The sequence below is a fragment of the Chiloscyllium plagiosum genome, chromosome 8 (genome assembly GCF_004010195.1).
Source record: "Chiloscyllium plagiosum isolate BGI_BamShark_2017 chromosome 8, ASM401019v2, whole genome shotgun sequence".
NCBI lineage: Eukaryota > Metazoa > Chordata > Chondrichthyes > Orectolobiformes > Hemiscylliidae > Chiloscyllium > Chiloscyllium plagiosum.
In genome coordinates this window covers 104,308,080-104,315,596 of record NC_057717.1, presented here as the reverse complement: position 1 = coordinate 104,315,596, position 7,517 = coordinate 104,308,080, and the positions used below count along the sequence as shown (strand labels likewise).

Below are 7,517 nucleotides of genomic sequence, written 5' to 3'. Positions count from 1 at the left end.
GATTCCACCCCCTTAGTTTAAATGGTGCTGCTATTACATGATTTTCTTATGCCGTAGGATTGCAATAGAATGGAGCTACTGCGTTAAAGCAGACCCGACTGTAACAAAAGGCCAATAAGTGTCATCCTCAACAAACTAAACAAAACCAAAAGATGATCAGGTCTGAGGAAGGGTCACTGGAGCCGTAACATTAACTCTGATTTCTCTCCACCGAGACTGCCAGACCTGCTGAGCTTTTCCAGCAATTTCTGTTTTTGTTTCTGAGTTCCAGCGTCCACACGGGCTTTGTGTGCGTCCATATCCCAGGTTTTCACATTACTGCATTTCAAAAAGTACATAATTGACCTCGAAACATTTTGGGGTTGTGAAATGATTGCAATTTGGATGGAGAATAGAAGCATTCTCAAGAGAAAGGGCTCAGCCGCACAATTATCTTCCTCAAAGCAAAACACTGCGGAGATCGAAAAGGCAAAGAGAAAATGCTGGAAGCATTCAGCGGGTCAGAAATGGGCTGAACCATTCAGGTTAATCAACTTCCATCTGGAGGGATTGTTGGCGTAAGGTCTTGCTGCTCCTTTTAATAAAGGTGTGGACCTCAGGCAAAGCAGTGAGCAGGCTGCCCGGAGAACTAAGGGAATGGTCATGGAGACTCTGCTCATTGAGACTGGTCAGTGTCCCTCCTGACTACCGGGTAAGTTCCCAATGAGTCTCACATCTCCACACTGTCTCCCCACAGCGCTGCAAGCTTTTCAAATTAAAAAGAAAACCCCACAGGATGTTACAGGAGGCCATTCAGTTCATCACGCTATCCTAGTCCTTTATGGTACAGCTATAAACTAGTCCCGTTGCCCAGTGATTTGCCATAACCTTCTCACTCCCCGCCCCTTCAAATATTTATCCAGCTCCCTTTTGAACTCCACTCAGAATCACTACGGCACAGAGGTAGGCCATTCAGCCCATCGTGCCCACCCTCATTCTATCCCATAATGCCAATTCCTGCCTTTTCTCCAAATCCCTGCACACCATTTCTAACCTAATAGCCATCCAGTGTCCCTCTTGAATGTCACAATTGAACCTTGCTCCCCCACATTACTAGGCAGTGTATTCCACACCTTAACTATTTCCTTTCTCTTTTTTGTGCTTATTTTACCCTCAAACACCCGCGTGGTGGTGGAAAGTGCAGGGACTCAGTAGAGACACCGTGAGCAAAAAGCTTTGTTCAATATTTCCACCACCAGGAAAACAGCCATGTGGCCAAGGAACCAGTAACCAGCAAAACCCAATAAGGGCAATAGTACACAGTCTCCCTTTATAAGTATTCTAACTTAAGACTATGATGTGTGGCTTAACAATGTAATTAATAAACCATGGAGGAATACTGCCTCTCCTCCATTTTCCACATCATATCGATTGATCTTTTCAGTGTTTATGTGTTTCCGAGTTTGGAAAAGTTATGAATGTTTGTAAAAGTAGTGGATGATGTAAGCACCAAACATAAACTGAAAGGATATCAGTGTCAAAATGAGAAGTATCGTGAGAGAGAGTTGAGATTGTAAACAGAAAATTGTAGCTTAGAATCGTGGCCAAAATAAACTGAAATAACCACAGCCGATCAGAAATATAAATATTTCACAAAATGCTAATTTTTGACCCTGGGTTATTGCTCAAAACGACGTTTTCTATCGAGTTTTATCTGCATTAAAAATCTGCAATTTTATTTGTCTACCGTTAAGGTCATGAACAAGGGTAAACCTTCTATTATCAGCAATCAATCCAATCAGAGGGAAGTCACATTTCACCATGAAAACTGAAGACGTTCATCACAATCAGCAGCAGGAATGAAACTGAGCCAATATTTTCTTTCTCTTGGGGTAAGCTGTGTCTCAGTGGACTCTGAACACAAACCGAGACAAACATGGACTGCGCCTGGAGGGCCGTCAACTCGGCGAAGGACTCTTTTTGATCTGCCTGAAACCTGTTGGTCTTCCAGAGTAAGGAGCTGACCCTGACTGGGTGTTGCAGACTGGCACATTCCAAGGCCCAGGACTATGTGCTGAGGGACGCACTGAAGCTTGGGCAGCTGCCGCCAAGGCACAGCGGGGAAAGACCACCGTCTGAGGTCTTCCTGTTGAAGGGAAATGGGAGTCCATTCAGTTATCAGGCCCTCCCCTTGCCTCAAATGTGTGTAAACATCAGTATTGTGGGTGTAAGCGATGGTGTATGAATAGAGCTAATCTCCAATGTTTATTTGTTTCTGAACTGTTTCTGTAACGATGTATATATACACAAAGATTTTTTTATTAATAAACTAAATTTTTGAAATGCAGTCAGTTCTGCTATAACACATCTTTCATTAATGTGAGTTGGCTGTAACACGGTTGGGTGAATAAGGAACACTGTTTCTAAACCATGAACTCTTAAAGTGTGTATTGGCTATAACGTGATGAGATCGCCAACACTTTAAGAGTTGTTTGTATCGCACGATTTTCGTATAACGTGGATGCAACTATTGTATTCTGAAAGAACTGACCGCAGAAGGAAGTATCTCAGTGGAAGGGTTTTTGTCCGAGACATTGATTTTCCTGCTACTCGGATGCTGCCTGACCTGCTGTGCTTTTCCAGCACCACTCTGATCCAGACCCGGGGTTCCAGCATCTGCAGTCCTTGTTTTTACTTCAGTGGGCGGCACAATCTATATCTGGGTACACAGATGATGGGTATAAGGCCAGCCCTATTCCCCGTTCCCAGTACCAGCGCGAAGGGGCAGCTACACCCTCAGGGGAAGGCTCTTTTAGGTGAGGCATGAATTGACCCCCTTCGGTGGGGGGAGTGGGGGTCAAAGAGCTCCACCGCGATATTTGGAGAAGACCAAAGAGCTCCTCTGGGTTATTATTCCCTCTGACATTTGTGGGTGGCACGGTGGCACAGTGGTTAGCACTGCTGCCTCACAGCGCCAGAGACCCGGGTTCAATTCCCGCCTCAGGCGACTGACTGTGTGCAGTTTGCACATTCTCCTCGTGTCTGAGTGGGTTTCCTCCGGGTGCTCCGGTTTCCTCCCACAGTCCAAAAAAAAATGTGCAGGTCAGGTGAATTGGCTATGCTAAATTGCCCGTAGTGTTAGGTAAGGGGTAATGTAGGGTATGGGTGGGTTGCGCTTCGGCGGGGCGGTGTGAACTTGTTGGGCCAAAGGGCCTGTTTCCACACTGTAAGTAATCTAATCTAATCTAATCTTAATCTAACTCCCCCACCCCCTGAGATTGTACTGGTGTTTCTGCACCTCTGAGATACAGCTCAGGAGGATTCAGCATGGTAACAGACCCTTTGGCCCTTCCCATCCATGCTGACGATACTTCCCAAATGGGAGGGGAGGGAAATATATCCTTGGTGCTGGGTCTGTTTGGAGGTGGCGGAAGTGACGGCGGATGATGCGCTGTACATGGAGGTTGGTGGGGTGGTAGGTGAGGGCCAGTGGGGTTCTGTCCTGGTGGCGGTTGGAGGGGCGGGGCTCAAGGGCGGAGGAGCGGGAAGTGGAGGAGATGCGGTGGAGGGCACCGTCGACCATGTCGGGGGGGAAATTGCGGTCCTTGAGGAAGGAGGCCATCTGTGTTGTACGTATTTTGTACTGGTCCTCCTGGGAGCAGATGCGGCGGAGACGAAGGAGTTGGGAGAATGGGATGGCGTTTTTACAGGGGGCAGGATGGGAGGAGGTGTAGTCCAGGTAGCTGTGGGAGTCGGTCGGTTTGTAGTAGATGTCCGTGTTGATTCGGTCGCCTGAGATAGAAATGGAAAGGTCGAGGAAGGGGAGGGAGGAATCTGAGACTGTCCAGGTGAATTTTAGGTCGGGGGTTGTTTTCTCTGGAGCAGAGGATGCAGTAAAACTGTGAAATGCAGAGATAGGTTTGCAGGTCAGAATCCTTTTCCCAGACCTGAAATGTCTAATACTGAGGGAGGGCACACATTTAAGGTGAGAGGGGGAATGTTCAAAGGAAATTTTTTTTACACAGAGAATTGTAGGAGTCTGGATCGCACTGCCAGGGTGGGGGGGGAACCAGATACGATAGGGGTGTTTAAGGGACCTTTAGATAAGTACATGAATATGCTAGGAATGGAGGGATATGGACCAAGGGCAGGCAGTAGGGATTAGATTAATTTGGTGTCATATTCAGCACAATATCATGGGCTGAAGCACCCATACCTGTGCTGTACTGTTCTGTGTTCTATGTTCCTCCCTGGGCTTTGAGAATACAATGGTACTGGGTCTCCTTCTTGAAACAGCAGTGCTTTGGGAGATTGAGACAATGCTGGAAGACCATGGCAGTCAGGAGTCAAGCCCCATGAATGGGGGAGTGGAGTCACGTATATTACCATCAATCACTTGGTGCAGCTCCCCGTTTTCCGACAAGATCGCCCAAATTGTCGCGCGAGGAAGGATGAACTGCACTCCCTTCTTTATTCACTCACTTCCTTTGGTTGGTCAGAAACGATCCCTTCCCTTGTGAGTCCTTTGCCCCAGAACCCAGATGAATTGGTGCGTGAAAGGGAAGCAATTTAACCAGGCTTTCTTGAATTTACAAAAGAACAAATTTTTACAAGTTTCTAAATGTGAAAAGAAAGAATAACACAAAACACGTCCACACAGAGATTAGGAATATAAGATGTACCCCAAAAAAGATAAAAGTTAGAAAAGAGATTAATGGATTAGTCTCTGGGTAATACACAGACAGTAAATAGTAGAGTGTTACAGCTGTTATTTATGATGTTCTGATGGCAGTGACATCTCTTGATTTGATTTATTGTCACGTGTACCTGAGCACAGTGAAAAGCTTTGTTTATGAGCAGTACAGGCAGATCATAGTAAGCAAGGACAGACAGGTCATAGGGTGAAAAAACTTTGGACAGAGTGAGGCATACAGGTTACACTGCACTGGGCGTACACTAGGCAAGATCAACATTATTCGAAATTAGAGAGATCCATTCATCAGTCTAATGGCAGCGGGGAAGAAGCTGTTCCTGAACATGCTGGTGCGTGTGTTCAAGCTTCTGTATCTACTGTCGGACGGGAGAGGTTGTAGGAGAGCATTAATGGGGAGGGGTCTTTAATGATGTTGGCAGCCTTTACATGGCAATAATAAGTGTAAATATAGTCCTTGGAGTCCACTTGGCTCTGCTGGTAGCAGAACAGTTAATCTTGGATTGTTGGCATTACATGGTGGGTGAAATTCTTTTATCCAGGTTCCTAGCAACAGTGTCTGACCAACAGCACCCCGAGTGAGAGAAAAACTTTTCCTCTTTGTACCTGTAGTGCAGGGATGTTTAGTGTTTAGATCAAGGTGGTGCTGGAAAAGCACAGCAGGTCAGGCAGTATCTGAGGAGCATCTGAGGAGCAGGAAAATCGAAGTTTCGGGCAAAAGCCCTTCATCACGAATAGGAATATATCATATTCCTGATGAAGGTCTTTTGCCCGAAACGTCGATTTTCCTGCTCCTCGGATGCTGTGCTTTTCCAGCACCACTCTGATCTAAACTCTGGTTTCCAGCATCTGCCATCCTCACTTTTGCCCAGGGATGTTTAATGGCAGCTCTCACACTGCGACTCTCATAGCACACTAACCTATACATAATGCTTCAGGCTACTAACACACAGACAGGGTTGATGTTGGGCTTTAAGCCCCCAGGAGGATAAGACACAAAGCAGAAGATAGATTCCTGCTGAGAGGGGAGTTGGTAGTCATCCCCTCGTTCTCTCCTCCTTGTTAGTCTTCTGTTTGAAGTTTCCCTGTCTTTGTAGGTGTATTATATTTAATGGGTCCACACGGGTAGTTACAGAATTTACACCCACAGTCATGGTTTTGTTGGCCTCTCTTTCTTTTTAAAACAATGCACATGTTGGAAACAGAAGGCCATATGTTCACGAGTATCGTGGAGTTCTGATCCATCGCCATGTTACTTATTGTCAATGGAACCTCTTGAATTCTGGACCTGGACTCCTTCAGGAGAACACTGGGAAACCTTTTGGGGTTTCTACAACAATTCAGCAGCCTCACTTTCACACTCGAAGATACTGAATTCAAGTCCTTAAACTGTTACGGTGGGACTCAGCTCTGGGATTAAATTTCCGTTTTATTGTTTCATGTGGTGTGGGCATTGCTGGCTCTCCTGTTCACCCTCAATTACCCCTGAGAGGGTGATAATGACCATCTTCTTAATTCACTGCAATCCTTAGGTTGGAAGCACAGCCAGGGTGGCTTTAGGGAGGGAGTTTCAGGATTTTGACCTAGAGACTCTAAAGGAATGGTGTTATATTTCCAAGTCAGGGCGGTGAGTGGCTTGGAGAGGAACTTGTAGGTGGTGGTGTTCCCATGTATCTGCTGCCCTTGTCCTTCTGGATGGAAGTGGTTATGGGTTTGGAAGGTAGTTTTGGAGGGGCATTAACTTTATTAGTGATATAATCAGCAAAGTTCCAACCAAAGTAACCAATTAAATTGTTCCAAAAGCTTTCGCTTGCCTGGACAGAGCCTGACGTGAGATGCTACAGAATGTTCGTTCTTGCTAACTGCAGATTCTTTTCAATATACTCATTGGAACAAAAGCTATTGTTGCCAAATTGGGTAAAAGAGGCAACTTGAGGAATGTTTCATCTTTCTTGCATTTTTCGGAACTTCAAGACTTCCCAAAAACCGTTCGAGCCAATTAAATATTTGTAAAGTCTAGCCACTGTTGGAATGTAGGAAATTAGCCTATTAATTAATGCACAGCAAGTTCCAACAAACAGCATCATGAGTGTAACTGGATAATCCCTTCATTTTTACAAAGGTCCGCTGAAGGAGATACATAACAGCCAGATCACTGGCGAGATCTGCCCTGCTGTCCTTTGAAATATGGGTTTAGTGTCACGTCCAAGACAGCAGTACTGCACAGATGTCCCAGCCTCGATTAGGTGCTTAAGCCTCTGGGCTGAGACCCAAGTGAGGATTTCCTCACTGCACATGGAGCCAAGATTTAAGCTCCAAAAGGTTAAAGGATTATTTCAATCCTCTCAAGTTAGACCTCATCTGTACTGCACATCTCTGACTAACCGGAGAATGGGGACCTGGGTGTGAGGAGCAACAGTATCCTTCAGAAACAGTTGGAGGCTGATGGGTGACAGTCACATCTCCCATAACTGCACCGGTTTCCATCCAGGACAAGGGAAGCAGATATGCAGGAACGCTGCCCCCTGCAGGTTCCCCTCTGAGCCACTCACCGTCCGGACTTGGGAAATATATCGTCAATCCTTCATTGTCGCTGGGTCAAAATCCTGGAACTCCTGGTAAAATGGTGGTGGGGTGTCCACCCATTCTTTTCCTGATTTCTTTCTCTCTCCCCCTGTTTCCATCCCTTCTCTTGGTCTTGGAAACCCAGCCCCCAACTCCAACTCCTGGCCTCTCAAGAAGGGACGCCAGTGACCAATGGCCCAGTACAAAGTGGGGGTGTGGGTCTGCTGTGGAGTGGGGGGGGGGAGGAACAGCCCAGTGTGGA

At 46.3% G+C, this 7,517-nt stretch overlaps 1 protein-coding gene across 1 annotated transcript in view; it reads right to left on the bottom strand.

Annotated features, from left to right (window-relative positions):
* Positions 1–7,517, bottom strand: part of LOC122552382 (UPF0575 protein C19orf67 homolog) — a 29,012-nt gene that overhangs the window by 7,001 nt on the left and 14,494 nt on the right. The gene's annotated exons all lie outside the window — the stretch shown is intronic.